The sequence below is a fragment of the Chrysemys picta genome, chromosome 2 (genome assembly GCF_011386835.1).
Source record: "Chrysemys picta bellii isolate R12L10 chromosome 2, ASM1138683v2, whole genome shotgun sequence".
In the NCBI taxonomy this organism is placed as follows: Eukaryota; Metazoa; Chordata; order Testudines; family Emydidae; genus Chrysemys; species Chrysemys picta.
Genome location: NC_088792.1, coordinates 259,611,100 through 259,628,180, shown reverse-complemented (window position 1 = coordinate 259,628,180; position 17,081 = coordinate 259,611,100). Strand labels below are relative to the sequence as shown.

The 17,081-nt window shown below is 38.7% G+C and overlaps 1 protein-coding gene across 5 annotated transcripts in view; it reads left to right on the top strand.

The window, feature by feature from the left end:
* The first annotated feature begins 1,862 nt into the window (after window positions 1-1,862).
* The window catches only part of SYBU (syntabulin), a 93,064-nt gene continuing 77,845 nt past the window's right edge, over window positions 1,863-17,081 (top strand). The window contains exon 1 of one of the 5 annotated variants that reach the window (XM_065586029.1): window positions 1,863-2,509. The gene's annotated coding sequence lies outside the window, so the exon portion shown is untranslated. The remainder of the gene's footprint in view (window positions 2,510-17,081) is intronic. The other 4 variants (XM_008168288.4, XM_065586034.1, XM_065586033.1 and 1 more) reach the window with 4 other exon arrangements.

The window sequence follows — 17,081 nt, the reverse complement described above, 5'->3', positions numbered from 1 at the left end:
GCACCCTTGACTTTCATCATTTCCAGATTGGTTTTTCTCTTGTCTCTCCCTGTTTTAAAAACTGCTGGTGCTGGTTGGCTGTGTTACAGCACTATTTCCAAACAGTTACCATGTCACCATACAACAAGCCAAAAAAAATCACACAAGAAACTAGATATTTTTGGAAGGCAAAAAGCTACAACTTCTATTAACAGGCTGAGTGTGCTGAGTGTACAGAAATATCCCAGGATAATTTCACCTCTATTGATCAGAAAGAGCCCCCTACAGCTAATTACTCTACAAGAATACTAAGGAGTAAAACAGTACTTCTCCCCATCTAAATTCATCCATTTGGTTATACACAACAAGACAAAATGTAACGGTTTTCTTCAACTGCAGGAGAGGCTGTTTTCTACTTTGGTTAAGCACTGTGGTAGTTCCTGATTTTGTTGTGGGGGTTAAAATAAGTTGTAACATTTATGTTATGGCCAGGTTAATGTTATCTAGGGGTAATTGACAGTCTGTTTATTTTAATAGTGTGTCAGGTTTGCCCAGAGCATGGGATATGGCTCTTTTGTTACAGAGTAGTACACCAAATTGAAATAAATATATAAACTAGCTGCTTAGGCAATGATATATGCAGAGAAGATGAGCTAATTCAAAGAGGTTGTCTACACAGCAAAAAAACCCTGCAGCAGCTAGTTTCAGAGTCAATGGACTCAGGTTCATGGGGCTTGTGCTGTTGGTTAAAATAACAGTATAGACGTTTGGTCTGGGACTGGAGCCTGGGCTCTGAGACTCACCCCCGCCCCCCCTCTGGATTTCAGCCTGGGTTTCAAGCCACGCCTGAATGTCTACACTGCTATTTTTAGCCACACAGCCTCAGTTGACCTAGAACTGTGGCTTACCACCGGTCTTTTTGCTGTGTAGACTTACCCTCAGTCATTTCTTGACCCATGTGACAAAATGGGAGTCCTAGGTGCAACTCTAGAAGAGTAAATCTCAGACTCTGAGGGATGCCATCTTCGTAGTGGATGAAATATAGTGGGTTCAAGGGTCAGAGTAAGAGAAACACCAGACTCGAAGATTCAAGTCAATAAGACAGTGGTGAAGATAACCATTACCACTGTTGAGGGAAGGTCATGTAATTGGTATCCTGAGAGAGGGTTCAAGATGGCTGAGTGAGAAGCTGAGAGCCAAGTGGGGAAACAAGCTGTGGCTGACAGATAGCCTGCAGCAGCAGAATGAGGGGGGAGCAGGAGTTGTGAGACAGCCACACAACTGGATGGCAGGAAGAATATATAGAGGGGCACCCAGTGAATCCAAAGACAACAGAATTCTACAAAAAGTCAATAATTAATTTCCCTCCAAAAGAGTGATGGACTAGAAGAGCAACCCAGGTACTAGGTCTGAGAACCCCACAGAGCATAGTTGCACTGCCTCTCAGGGCTGAGATATCTTTTATTGTAACAGTACCGTTCTGTGACTTTCCTTTCTGTGAGACCTAGTGAAGACCCCTTTTTCTTACTAAGAGTTGGTGAATATTTATTGGGAACCAAACAAGGGTTAGAGTCTATAGGGGCTAGTGCCCAGAGAGCCAACAGTGCTTACACAGAGTACATGACCAAATCTGTGAAAGGGACTGTTCTTTCATGGCACCCACAGACAGACCCTGCAGTGGGACTGGTTACAGTATGTTTCCCAGAGCTTTGCTTGGTTTAGTATTAAATTACTCAAACCTTGTTGCTTTCACCACTTTCTTTCAAAGACTATTCCACAGTCATTGATATCACTATAAGGAATATTTTCCTGATATTCAAACTACATTTTTCTCGGCTTAATTTCATCCCATTACTCCTACTCACACCCTTTTTTCATTCTAAGCAATTTCTCCCTTTTTTAGAGGGTGCGTAGTATTCCAATATTAATAGAATTCTGCGTCGTCTGAGTCAGATGTCTCCGTTTCAAAGACTGTCAAACATTTTGATTGACATATACATCTAAGAAGAGGGGTGGGATTATTTCAATATTGACATTTATGTTCATAGCATTTGGAATGTGTTTTGCTGGAGCATTCTTTGAAAGGGCAGTAAACACGAGTATGACCAGGAGTTTCCAATCCTTCGGATTCATTTATTCATGCCTCTGGCTGGTTTTTGTTCATGCTTAATCTGAATGGGTGAGGCACAAGGGGGTTATTTTTATATCAGGATATTTGGCTAGGAGCACTTTGTCAGATCAGATCAGTGTTCAATGAAATAGCAGAAGCAGAAATGCAAACAACAGTTTTACCATTAGCATTTTGCTTAGAACAAAGGGGCAGTTCAGCAGCACAGGACTTACTGCATGTTTTGCTGATTTCTGTTTTAGAGGATAGTCACGACGATTGTGCACTCGGGTTCATTTAAACCTCCTATTGCTTCATCCTTTGAGTCCAGACCAAGAAGGAGGTTACCTGTGCTATCCATTTGCCCAGCCAGGGTTCTCTGGAAAGACAGTACTGTGTTATTTCTTCTCTTCTTTTCCAAAGGCAAGTCTTTTCTTCTTTCAAGTTTCCGAGAGGTTTATGCTTTCTGTTTTATTCAGATTGTAGGATCAAATTCTGCTTGCCTTACATGAATAAAACCAGTAGAATTTGTCCCAAGAATCGGTATTAAAAAGATTAAGAAAAATGTTATTTGTAGGAGGAAAATTATTTGGTCATCTTTCACGTTCATAGCTCCAGAAGAATATTTAAATTATCAAGAAATCAACATGTTTTATTTGAGTCAATGACATAGAAATGGCAATCAACTAATGTGACAATAATCCCTACATTATAATTTTCAATACAATAGTCTGTTTAAAATCATTTCAGAAAAACTGCTTTGTTACTATTCATTCCAGGTGTAAATATGTTTACGATGTGACTGATAAATAAATAAATACATCTGCTATATGGTGCAAGTTAACGGTTACTAGTGCTCACTAGCCAAACAGTAATAATGAATCTGCCTGCAATTTCTTTAAAAATCTTCATTTTTGGATCTCTTTATTTAGCTTTAAATATTTGCACCAGGACATAGCTTGGCATAAAAGGTGTCAATTTTTAAAAAACTTGTTTTGGTTGAAAGAATTTGGTCAGTTTTAGATAATGGAAATACACCTCTACCCCGATATAACGCTGTCCTCGGGAGCCAAAAAATCTTACCCCATTATAGGTGAAACCGCGTTATATCGAACTTGCTTTAATCCGCCGGCATGCGCAGCCCCGCCCTCCCGGAGCACTGCTTTACCACGTTATATCCGAATTCGTGTTATATCGGTTCGCGTTATATTGGGGTAGAGGTGTAGTTTTTGTTGTTATTGTTGTTTTGGTTTTGTTCATTGGTTTCTTTTGTTTAATTTTAGGTTTTTGTAAAAATAATTTTCTATTCAAAACTGCACATTTTTAAAATGAGACCATCTAAGCTTTTGTTTAAAAATGCAAAATAAAGATAAATGGAGTAATTCAAGTTGGTAAATTTCTAAAAGTGCCCACCTAACGATGTAATTGGCAGAGCAATGCACTCTTTTGTGGGAGATGTGGAGTCAAGAGCAATGGCAAATCTTTTGCTCCTGGGGCCTTCCTGGTAAATAGTCTTGCAGTTGTGAGGAGGTGGCATGTACAATATACATTTCTTTCTAACATTACCAGATTTGGGAATATTCAGAAGCTCATTGATGTTTGCTTTTTTCTTTGGCCTCATGCCACCTATGCTGTGAGGGGAAGAGGGAGATCAGTGGGTTTAAGTGGAGGAAAAAAACAATGATCTTGAATAAAGGGTGGGCAACATCTTTATGGATAGATGTCCTGGTTCGTCATGTTAATAATCATGGTATGCTATCTTTTCAATCTTTAGCAAATGCTTTACATTTTCCATGCTGCCTTCACAGGAAAAATGACTAGAAATCTACATTTTTGAAAAATGAAAGCTGAAATTCTCCTTTACATTTCTAATTCCTCCAACCCTGGTAAGCCCTCAGCTACGGGTTTTATTGGGCCAAATTCAAATTCTACCCTAGCTTACTTCATACCTAGCACTACTGAAATCAATGTAATTCAGGGTAGAATTTGGCCTCAAGAGCCAAAATTTTATTCATATAGGTGAGTACAATTTCGTTTGACAGAAATAGGAATTGTATATGCGTATGAGAAGAAAGGCTGCATATCATATGGAATCATTCCTCTGGCAGTGGGTTAATGAATGTATTTTAGTATGAACTGTCAGTTTCTTTCTTTTTGTGAGTTGTCCAGATCCTCAGCATTATTTTAATTCCTTATTAAATCCAATTTTGATGCATTCAGTGCTGACAAAATTGCCCTGGAAAAGTCTGACTGTGCAACATATCAAAATTAGGGTTCTTTATGAATTCTGTTACCCTCATTGAAATTTTAAATGAGTACACTGTGTTCATAAATGATCATTTTATCTATATTTTGTTTCTATGATGTTATTTAAAGAAGTTAATGAATCCTTGGAATGAGTTTAAATGAATTTTCCACAGGTAAATTGTTTTCCAACCTTAAAAAATTGTGTATGGGACATCTGGCCAGATTCACTTTTATTGGCGTAATTTGCACTTTGCTGCACCAAGCTAGTCTGCTGCACACTAGTGGATTCACCTGAATGGTGATAATGCCCCAAAATACTTTTCCTGGGGGTTTCTGCCTGGGAAGGACATGTTTACTCTCTGCCGGGATTTTGTAGGAGCTTTGTGGAGGCTGCTCAGGAGATGCACTGTGTCAACACATCCCTTGTTGTCCTGGACACACCTCTTTCATGGTGGTGGTGCCCATCTTGGAGATTGTATTAGTTAAGATAGCAGGCCACCTGTCAAAAGAAAAGTTTCAGATGCCTTGTGCTATCACAACCCACATTCTGACTGGACTTTCTGGTGCCAGGGTCCTATGCTAGGGTCTACTTTGATGGAAGTCAGCACAAACCCTGGGTAAATCCAGCTCATGATATTTTCTAGGTACCACTGAAGAATGACATAATAATCCATAAAAACTAACTTAATTTTCATGTCTTTTTAAAATAAAGAATTAATATTTTGTGCATAAGAGTATATAGCATTTTGAGGAGTTCCAACTTTACTAATCTTAATTTATTAAAATCTGCATAACCTTTCTGAAGTAGCTAAACATTATTTTCATTTTACTGGTAGGTAAACTAAGGCACAGAGATACTAGGTTATTTCCTCAAGGGTCACAAGACAAATAAATGGTAGAGGCAGGAATAAAATGCAGGAGTCCTTGTTGCCACTCTTCTGCTCTAGCCACTAGAGAAAATTTCCTCTCGTCATTGAGATATACAAGTTATTAAAGTTAATAGCATATATTCATAGATTCCTATGAAAGGACCATTGTAATAATTTAGTCTGACTTCCTATATAACACAGGCCATAGAACTTCCCCAAAATAATTTCTAGAGCAGATCTTTTATAAAAACATCCAATCTTGATTTTAAAATTGTCAGTGATGGAGAATCCACCACGACCCTTGACAGATTGTTCCAGTGGTTAATTACTCTCACTGTTAAAAATGTATGACTTATTTTCAGTCTGAATTTGTCTAGCTTCAACTTCCAGCCCTTGGCTCATGTTCTACCTTTCTCTGCTAGACTGAAGAGCTGACTGTTAATTATTTGTTCCCATGTAGATACTTAAAGACTGTAATCAAGTTACCCCTTACCCTTCTCTTTGTTAAGATAAATAGATTGAGCTTTTTGAGTCAATCACTATAAGGCATGTGTGCTAATCCTTTAATCATTCTTGTGGCTCTTCTCTGAACCCCCTCTGCAATCTATCAATATCCTTCTTGACTTGAGGGCACCAGAAACTATGTGTATTAGTTTTAACTGTGTGTGTGTGTGTATTAATACTGTAAACTCTGTGTATAGTTCATAGGCGCCAACTTACTCAGATCCCAGGGGCTGCTCAACCCACACTCAACCCTAGGCCCCACCCCCATTTCACTCCTTCCTCCAAGTCCCCACCCCTGCCCCGCCTTGCCTTTTCCTGCCCCCATTCCATCCCCTCCTCCCCAGCGCCTCCTGCATGCTGCTGAACAACTGATCACGGTGGGCAGGAGGCACTGAGAGGGAGTGGGAGGAGTGGCTGGACTGCCAGCAGGCGGGAGGTGCTGGTGGGGGAGGTGCTGATCTGTGTGGCTGCTGGTGGGTGCTGAGCACCCACTATTTTTTTTTTCTGTGGGTGCTCCAGTCCCGGAGCACCCACGGAGTCAGCGCCTATCGTTAATACTATAAACTCTGTGCATAGTATTAACTATGTATAATTTATAAATTACTATCACTGTTCATAATTAAAGAATGTCAATTTTAAGTCTGCCTAATCTAGCAAAATTCTTATTCTATACAAAAAAGATAAACATTTTCAAAAAGGTACCTATGTCTTTCTTTTACATGACACATTTTAAACAACATTTGTAGTATATATGGATCACTTCTTCTGTCACCTGCGGGGAGAGAACATAGCAGCCACTTTAAATAGCTACCAGCACCACAAACAGTTTAGGACCATACAGAACTCAGCTAACCCTGTCTCCAGTGCTCAGCCCAAGTAGTTGGGCTCAGTGCTAGTAGCCTAGAGGATGGGGAAGGAGATGAATCCTTCATGCCAAGTGGTAGAATAGTAACAGTCTGTGAGGCCTCTACTCTAGTCTTAGGAAGCTCTTGCTCAGCTAGTCCCAGAGGCATTCTGAGGGTTCACACCCTCTCCCTGCACAACGGAACCACAGCGGTTTCACTGGAGGCCAGGTTCTCTGGGTTTGGGATTAAGGGCCTGAAAATCTCCCATTGACTTCAATAGGTCTTGGATCTATCCATAAGTAAAGAAGAGTAACATCTAATGCAAGCAAATGGTGATACAGAACAGTTGAAAAAAATCATGAGCTGCCAGTATTTTCAGTGACATTATCAGAGACTAGCTTCTAAAAAAAAATTAAATCACAGTTGATGCATTAACAGTAGATAAGGTAAAAAGGAGAAATCTTCCTTTTAGCAGGGTGAACTTGTTAATGTAAATTCACCTATGAAACTGATGCCAATTAAACTTGTTAAATGTTCTGTCTGGGAAGGGCACTGGCAACACAGAACATAATCATCTTGAAGTAGGAATGTTGATACAGGTAACTCCACTAGTGACAATAGGCATTGAGATTATATATACAGACCTTGGTTATTTTGCTCCACAGCTATCTACTTCTCATAGATTCTCATCCTGAAGATATAGTCAGTGTGCAGGAACTAATAGCAATTGGAGTCATGTTTATAAATACCAGCACTAAATATTCAATCATATATGTAATTACTAAACACATTAAGTCACTAGTGTTCAACTAAAAAAAGAACAGGAGGACTTGTGGCACCTTAGAGACTAACAAATTTATTAGAGCATAAGCTTTCGTGGACTACAGCCCACTTCTTCGGATGCATATAGAATGGAACATATATTGAGGAGATATATATACACACATAGTGTTCAACTATGGATGCAGAAATTTGCAAATAAGGAGCTGATTTTCCTCTAACTTACACCTGTGTAAATTGAGTGTTACACCAGTGTAAAATTGATATAAATCAGAGGAGCAGATCATAATTGCTTCTCAATGGACACTTTCACCCTGGTTAATACTTAGAGCCAAATTCTCTGCTGGCATAACTGCAGTAAAGTCAATGGACTATGCAAGCAGAAAATTTGACCCTTAGTTTTTAATCTTTTTTAGGAAAATGTGGAATTTGATGGAGAATCATTTTGAAAATTTTTTGTTTAGGTTTTTCAGTCTTTGGGAAATCTTTGTCACTGTATACTGAAAACTAAACAATAACAAATTAAAGTATCTGTGTATGATGAGACATTATATCAAGGACAAGCTTCAGCTCTCTCCTTCTCAGACGCTGTAAGCACATAGGGGCATAATGATCTGTAATGTACATCCTGGAAAAGGCACTATACATCATTTGCAGCTATGCACATCTATTAAAGCTGAATTAAACATTTTGACTTTAAACAAAAACATGACTGCCATAACATGCATGGTAGTGGCCCGGTGAATTCCTCAGACTGAGAATGCATCCACTGATATCAATTAATATTGTTAGGGTGCAAAATCATGGGTTAAACAAAATAAATATTCAGTTTCCAAACAAAGGAAAGCTCGTAAAATCAACATATTTTAAAATATTCTGTTATGTCTTAGAGGAAGAATTTTTAAAATCAGAAAGAAAACTATTTTGAAACTTAAATATTTGGCTTTAATACTTTCTGCAGCAGCACATTTTAACACCACTGGTTTTACATTAGAGCAGGGGAATGAGAACTGGAACTTTTGAGGCCTGATTCTCCATTCTGGCTCACTCCATACACGAACAGTGAGGGGAAGTAAAGCTGGGGACGTAAATACTGTCTAACATTAAACAGAGTTAAGTAAGGTTTGCGGTTTGGTATATAGAGACTTCAGCCTACCTAGTACTATGGCAAACACACTATTAAATATTTTAACCTTTTATTAAAAATCAAGAAAAGAAGGAAAAACACTGAAAGCATTTGAAATGTAAAGTATTGAGTAAGGCTTTCATTTTGGCCACATCCCTTGTTCCCTTTCCCTTTAATTGGAGAGAGTTTTTAGAAGGAACAAAACCCTTGTTTGACAGTCTCTTAGCTGGTATCAAAGGTGGTAATAACGGTCCTTTGGAGGAAAAGAGAAATAGTTAATTGAGATGGGCTGGAGCTGTTGTTTCTGTTGTTAAAGTCCCATCCAGTTTTATCCCTGGTGGTGTTTTGGATTCGGCTGGAGCTGGTAGAGGAGAAGATGTTATCTGGGTCCTTCTCGCTGGCCAGATCTGGTCAGGATTTTTGTCAGGATTGAGACAAAGAAGGTCCAGGGTCCCAAGAGACAGTGGGGTTGGAAGCCATGATGCTGAAACTAACTCCAGTAGCTACCATTTGTTCTTCCAACTTTTCTCCCCAAAGTCACTTCCTTAAAGAACTTCATAAGGGAGTGATGGGTGGAATAGTCCACTCCCTCATTATTTTGTCCATTGATTAGGCTTAATATTTGACAAACTAATTTTGGTTTATTAATTACCAGATTTACATTTTTTTTGTTTACTAAGCAAGATTTTAACACATTTTTTAGTTATATTAGTAGGCCTGTTTGTTTAAATTAATTTAGTTTTTCTGTCATTTTTGTACTTTTTTAATTAACATTTATGATTATAGATTATTGTGACATTTTATGAATTTCTACATACTTTGTATAGTTGAGTTTATAAATGAGGGTGAATTTGTCGGCCTAATTATAATAACAGTACCCACTACAAGTTAGAGTAGGCTCAGGGTTGCTCTAAATTGCATCCAACTTCACAGGCACATTCCAGCAGCTAGGAATGGCCACTTCAGACATGCCCCATTTTCACTGGGAGTACTTTCAATCCTTGGTGATAGGAAGGTTCATATCAGAACCAATACTGGCTTTATACCACCAAAGGATTTCCCTTATCACTTGATTTCAGTCTGTGTGCCTCAGGTTCCCAATTTTTAAAATGAATATCTTAATATTTACCAACTTCTTAGGAGTGCTAAATTAGATTAAATTAATACAAGCAGTATGCTTTGAGATCTTTGAAAGAATGATACTATAAGTGAAAAGTATTATTAGCTTCAAATGATGTTATGATAATATGTATAACACAGTATTTCATTTGTGATTTATATAGTACATTGTCAATACAGGATCAAGAAAGAGATGCTATTTTAACATGTTTGTTGTTTCCTCTAAAGTTATTTATTGAGCTTTCATACCTGAGTATATGGATACATGAAAGTTTAGCAGGAAACAGCTTGATATAATTAATTGATTTGTCCAACTAACAATTCAAATTGCAGAAGCATTGTTTTGGTTTGCAGAATGTTTTCCTTTTCCATATGTTCTGCTGCTTAGACCAGAATTTTAATTGAATTAAATGGTTTTTATGCAAAACTAGTAAAACTCCTGTAAATTAATAAACATAGACTTACATTTAGCTCATTTTCTATATTAGAACTTTAGAAAAGGAGTGTCAAGGAGTTTGAAAATTCATCTGAAATGCTATTACAGTTTGACAATGTTTAGAAGTGCCTAATGATTATTTAAATACTGATTGTATCAAGGTTGGTTCTATTCACTGATCTTTTACATTCTTTATAATTCCTAGGCACATATATTTACATATATGGTAAAATATACTTATGTACCACTTACTAAAGTAATAAAAGTGATCTCGCTCTCCTTATTTTGGCATTACCTATGTCATTAAAATAAAAGATCTGTCAGCATTTTCACAAAAATGTCCTCATTTCAGTAGTTTTACATTTTATGTTATGACATTTTCTATATTCATATGCACCAAATAAAGCAAACTAAAGAGCTGACACAGTTATTATATTTAAGAGTGAATATGTTTAAATGAAGTCAGTTTTGACCTAAATAAAAAGGGCTCTTGTGCTCTCTTGTGCATACTTCATAGAAATTATTCATGCTAGGCGCAGGACTGATTTTTGCAGTACACACTTTTTCTTTTGTCACTGAAACACTTCACGACATTACAATACAAAAACTGTACTGTTAGGCTTCCTCTCCTTCCTCCCTTGGAACAACTTGTGGCCAGTGATGTGGGGCTGCAGCTATACAGGAGAGGAGGGAATAGCGAGGTGGGCCTGTACAAAGTCCACTAGATTTCTTTCTTCACATGAAAACTACAATTATGGCATCTTAAAATACTGCATGTGGCTAGTCACACAGAAATTTTAAACTGTTTTAAATAAAAAAATTATTTTTGCATTTCATGGACATTGTCTTATGAACAAGAATTTATGCCAAAAAGATGCTTAACTTCACACCCCCAAGACAGAGCAAGACTCAATCAGTTTTCTTTGAAATTTAAATTAATGGAGATATCCTATCTCCTAGAACTGGAAGGGACCTTGAAGGGTCATTGAGTCCAGCCCCCTGCCTTTACTAGCAGGACCAAGTACTGATTTTGCCCCAGATCCCTAAGTGGCCCCCTCAAGGATTGAACTCACAACCCTGGGTTAGCAGGCCAATGCTCAAACCACTGAGCTATCCCTCCCCCAAAATCCCCATTTGGATTTCAATACCCCATCCTCTTGATTCTTGCTCTCAGTTTCTAGCTTTCTTGTACCATCTCCTCAGTACAAAATTCAGGAGCTCTCTTTCACCATCAACTCTGTTGCCAAGAGAGTTGACATCCTTTAAGACAGTAATGCCACTCTTTAAGCAGCCTCTAGAGGGTGCTAGAGAAGTAGTTTGCATCATGATCACATGGACTATATTGTTCATTTTCAAATGCAAACTAAACCAAGCACTGTTAAAATTATCCCATTTTTATATTATCTCATCTTTTCACATCATTCTCATCACTCCAAAACTGTTTCTGCCTATTCTTTCACATTTAAAAGCCTTCCTGTCAATACGAGCAAATGACATAAAGTCTCTATACTTGTCAAGATGCAACCATATGCAATTCTATGTAAAGTTAACATTCCCCCATGTTAAAGATAAATCTGCACAGCTGATCCTTACCTGTATGCAAGTATAAAGGTTATTTGAGAAACGAGTCTTTGTGTTGTAGGAGCTTGATAAAAACTGTTAGGACTAGAATTTAAATACAGATGATTTCCCTTATATTTTTGCTTTTTAAAGTGAACTTACGTCTCATAGAAGGTATCAGATTGAAGTCCTGTATTTATCCACAGAACAGGTACAACAGACTACGTTGTTTAGGGTAGTGACTGTCACTAATTACATGGTGTACAGCACCTAGCACCATGGGGCCCTCATTCTGTTTGGGGTCTCTGGGCCTACAATAAACAAAATAATAACAAGGGCAGCAGCATTACAGTCTTCACCCATGTTGTCCTCTAGTGTCCTTAAGCCTGTTCTATAGAATTGACCTTCTTAGCTTTCTGCTCATTCTCTGCTACAACTGCTAACTGTGGTAAGTTTTAAAAATGTGATCACCTTTCCACTTGGAACCAGACTGAATAGTAACAGTTTTCATTTACCACTAACCTAGGCTTTGATTTGAATCTGTGACCTAGAAGAGGAAGGCTCTGTCTATATCCCATTACCAATCTCTGATCCATCCAAAGCCCCAAAATGTGGGTGGATGATGAACACTCTTGGCCCTCCTTAGTAAATAATTTCTACACAGAATTCATAGGTTAACACTTATAGGCCTAGAAGTCATATAACAATGTCTTCTGAAAGATGGTGATACATTTTACAAACCAAATTAGAATATTGCTGGAATAATAATGTGGAGTCTCAACTATAGGAAAGCATTCATACACTTACTTTGTTATGTTTGTTATGCTATAATTACTTCACATGTTACTATATTTTTACTACTTTTAGTAAATGTTTTATGATTCCTTGATCTCAGAAAATCATGCACAACAATAAAAATAACAGGATTTAAAATGGGACAGATTGTGTAGCATTCTGCTAAAGGGGAACACATAGGCAGATAGCCATTTATGTGACCAACTGTAGAGGATTTTATGACAGGAGGAATAAAACATTCTCTTCACTCAATACTCAAGAGTTTCCCAGTCTCGACGCTTTCTAGGGGTTAAGGCTGTTACAAGTGCTGTCTGTCGGTATTCCCTCTCCTGTTCAGAGCTCCTGAGAGATCCAAGTTCACTCTGAAAATCTTCAGGCCTGGCAATTCTAGTTGCCACATCATGAGTCTCCCTCTGAAGGCAGGTTTTGGTGGCAAAAGCGTTGCAGGAAGGTGACCTGAAGAAAGCATGAAGGCACTCGGCCTCTACACAGACAGTCCTATATATCTAGTAGATTCCTTCAAATCTACAGGTTCTGGGGATATAATCATCCACTCACTCTGCACAGAGAAGTAGCAACTCTTGCCCCTGATGGTATGTTCTAGGGGAAACCTTCCTTCCTTCTAATCCTTTCCTACCGTTTTTTGCCAATGGAGCAGATGGTCTGGCCTTGAATTGGATACTTAGCCAAAATCTATTTGACTAACATTCTTGGAAGCCAATGAGATTCCATGGAGTGTAAGTCAGATCAGAATTTGGCTAGTGTAACCAAGTTAGGTGCAGTGTGAAGTAAATATTTTAGTAAATTATTTGCAAGGGCTGAGATTTCAAGGCAACAGCATAACACATAGTGTAGTTTTCTTGTTACAATACAAAATAATCACCAGGGAGGAGTCTTGTTTAAGGGTGTCCTGTAGGAGCCTGTGATGCAGCTCTTCATTTTACTTTTTGACTCTACATTTTGTTTTTATTAGGATATACACCTGAATGATGCAACCAGCCCCATAAGGCATTCATTCTCTTCCTCAGGACTGTGTCACATTCACCAGTGCTGCAGCTGTGCTTGTAAATGCTTATGTTAGCTTATGCTGTGATAAATGTTGCAGAAGTCCCTGAGGGCACAAACTGTGTCTAGGAGCCCGGGCACTCTGTCAGAAAGAGGTTGCATCAATATTTGTAAGTATGGAATGGAGGGTGAGTGCTAATCATGGCCAGCTCCAGCATTTCTGCCGCCCCAAGCAAAAAAAAAAAAAAAAGCCGCGATCAGCGGCGGCAGGTCCTTCGCTCCTAGAGGGAGTGAGGGACCTGCCGCCCCTGAATTGCCGCACGTGCCGCCCCTCTCCCTTGGCCGCCCCAAGCACCTGCTTGTTAAGCTGGTGCCTGGAGCCGGCCCTGGTGCTAATGCAATAGTTTCTCAAGGAGGTTTACATTGGTGTGAGCTGTGAAAAGTCCTGGTTAAAGCTGGTCGAAACATGGAATTTCCAGTCTGAAAAAGTTTTGTTTCAGGTCATTCAAAACTTTTCATTTCTGTTCAATTTATATAATATCGTTAGTAATTGGTATTGGTATTCTAATTAGTAGTTCATTTTAAAACTGACATTCTAATTGGTAAGTGGCATTCTAATTGCTACTTAGTTTGGTAATTGGTAGAATATAAAATATAAAATTAAAATATAATATAAAATAATGTAATCTTCCTCTTCTGCCCCTTTTCTTGACTAGGTGGAGTCAGGTCACCAGATCACTCTTTTCCAGCCTTGCAAGTCCCACACTCCCTCCATATCCACTCCGTAGTCCCATTCACGGTCTATCCATCATTTTCTTGGCCATCCTTTTGTTCTTCGCCCATGAACTCTAGTCTCAAATGCCTCCCTTCATCCATCTTTCTTACATGCCCACACCATCTCAGCCTCCTGTTTTGCAGCTTCTCTCTGATACTGCAGAACAATGTCTGCAGTCCTTGTGACATCATTCCACACGTGGTCCAGGAAAGTTTGCCCTCTAACTGCCCTCAAATATCTTATTTCAATGGCTTCAGTTCTTCTCAAGTGACTCTTTTTGGTTGCCCATGTCTTTGATCCATACAGAAGAGCTGGTCTTACCATGGTTTTGTATAGTTGTCCCTAAAGTAGTCTAGGCATCCAAATGTCATAAATAACCCCACTTTTCTTACACTAGACTTCCCCTGTACTCCTTACCTTGTCAATTTCTGCATTTGCTGCTAATCAACCCCACAGTACTTAAATGCAGAAACCTGATTTAGGCACTGGCTCTCAATGTTGATATTCATCTGTCTTGGTTCCATGCAAGTCACCCACTTCAGTCTTTTCTTTTCTCATTTTGAGGCCATAGTTTGTTAGTTCTCTGTCATAGGCATCAATCATCTGGACCAAATCTTCCTCACTGTCAGTCATTAGTGAAATATCAGCTGAATAGATCAACTTTGTGCCACTTTTATTTGGATTTACTTATTTATGAAGTCCATCACAATTTTGAATAGTAATGGACTAAGTTCTGGCCCACTTCAAACATGTATGTCACTCTTTTGTTTATATACTGGTACGAGTATGGACTTTCCCCATTCTCTTGGGATTTACTTTTCCTTTGAAACTGCGCACAGGACTTGTGTGAGCCAGCGTACACCAACCTCTCTCAAGGCTTTCATCATTTCTGGCATGCCTTTATCTAGACCTACTGCTTTTCCGCATGCCATCTTCAGCAGTGCAGCTTTGATATCATCCTCTGATAAGTCACCAATATCTTTAATTATCAGTTCATACAATGGTAGTGTAGCATACAAAAGGTTTTCCTCATGAAGCAGATCCTCATAATATGTAACTGATGATGAGAATACTATGTCTCCTGTCGTAAACAGGCTTCCCGCTGTATCCTTTACAAACGATATGTTCATTCCATCTTCCTTCCTTATGTTTCTTGTCCACATGATCACATATATTTTTTTCTTGGCAAGCTGAGGGCAGTTGTTCAACTCACTATACAGCTCATATAAAACTGGGATTCTCACCTTTCTGATTTTTTGTTTTGCTGCTCTCTTAGAGGCTCTGTAGGAGGCAACTGCTTTTTCCAAAAGGTTATTTGGCACCATCTTTCTGGCTTCTCTCTTATTTCTTAATCCTTTCTTCACATCTTCATGATGCCATTCTTCAGAAGATTGTGGTCTACCCAGCTTAGCGCATCCACATAGCACCACAGCATCTCAGATCAATACATTCTTGAAGATACACCACTCCTCTTTTGCTGTTCCAATGTGCATATCTTGTGGCTCAAACTTTGTGACCGTCTCCCTAAACTTATCTGCTGTTGTGACATGCAGTTTGCATGGTGTGTTGCCAGTCACGACAGCCACAAATGGCTTGTGTCCCATTTCACTTAGGATAACCTTACAGTCTCTGGTTCATTTGGGCTAGCAAGAAATCTATTTGCATGCTTAGTCCACTGCTTTGGTATGTGAAAAGATGACTTTTTCTTTTCTTAAACCAAGCGTTGGCAATCACCTACTGATTGCCTAAATATGTTTTTTTTATTTCATAAAATAATTAAATTTAAATTTAAAATAAATTTTGAAATGAAAAGGGATTTCAAAATAAATAATCCAAACTTTTCATTCTCATAAGGTTTTGGAATGTTTTGATTTTATCAAGTTTTTTTTTTTAATGAAATTTAATTGTAATTGAAACATTCTACATGAACATGTTGATTTTGACTAATCAACATTTTCCAACAGAAAAATATTTCATTGGAAATTTTGCTACCAGCTCTAGTCCTGCTATATGTTAAAACTGGCCCTTCCCATCATTGTAAGCCAGACACGCAGCTTGTATTACCCACTAGTGAATCTCCCTTCTGAAGCAATGGATTTATTTTGCATATGTTAGTCCTCTGTTTACCACATTTGCTGAATTTGGTCCCTGAGTTTTCATGATTTCATTTTTATTGGCATGGAACTCAGCAGTAAAATTTGCTCCAGACTGAAAATTACTATACAAACTAACAGGTGGGAACAATTTTATTTAATTTACCATTTTTCAAAAATAATATTGACTTGTTTGAGTTTTTAAATGCAAGAGAGTTCTGCAGGGGTGAAATTAAGCCCATTGCCCGTACCAAGTTGATGAAGTAAATTTTGTGTGAGGGACAAAGTGTAGAATTAATCAATCCAGCCTATGGACAGGCCTAGAAAAGCCTGATCAGATCTTTTGCTATTCAAGCCTGGGACAGAATAGCAATCACAACCCCTCTGCAGCTCCTACTCAGGAGTTTATGGTCATTGGACCTGTGTGAAATGTGATGGCATATCTAATTTAAAAAACCAAACTCCTCCTGTCCCTTCTCCAGCCAACCCTGCAGGGTTAAACTGAGCTGCAACAGGCCACAACTGTGGCATGCAGCAGTTGAGTCCCTCTGCAGAGCTATTAGCATTTTCCCAGTTATATGAGCAAACTAAAAAGTTCTATGTGTAACTCTTCTGCCCATCTGAGTTGGCAGCAACAAGGGCCGGGTTCAGTATCTAGGGGTTCTGTTTCAATAACGCAATGCAAAACCGGCTTGAGCCCCCACCCAGTGACCTGGGACAATTACATACCACCCCCCTGGGTGCCTCTAAGAGGCAATACTTCCCCTCTCGCAAGCACGGAGTCTGAGTGTAGCAGAAAATGTTTAATTACATGACGTAAACGACATCAGCAGTAAATTGG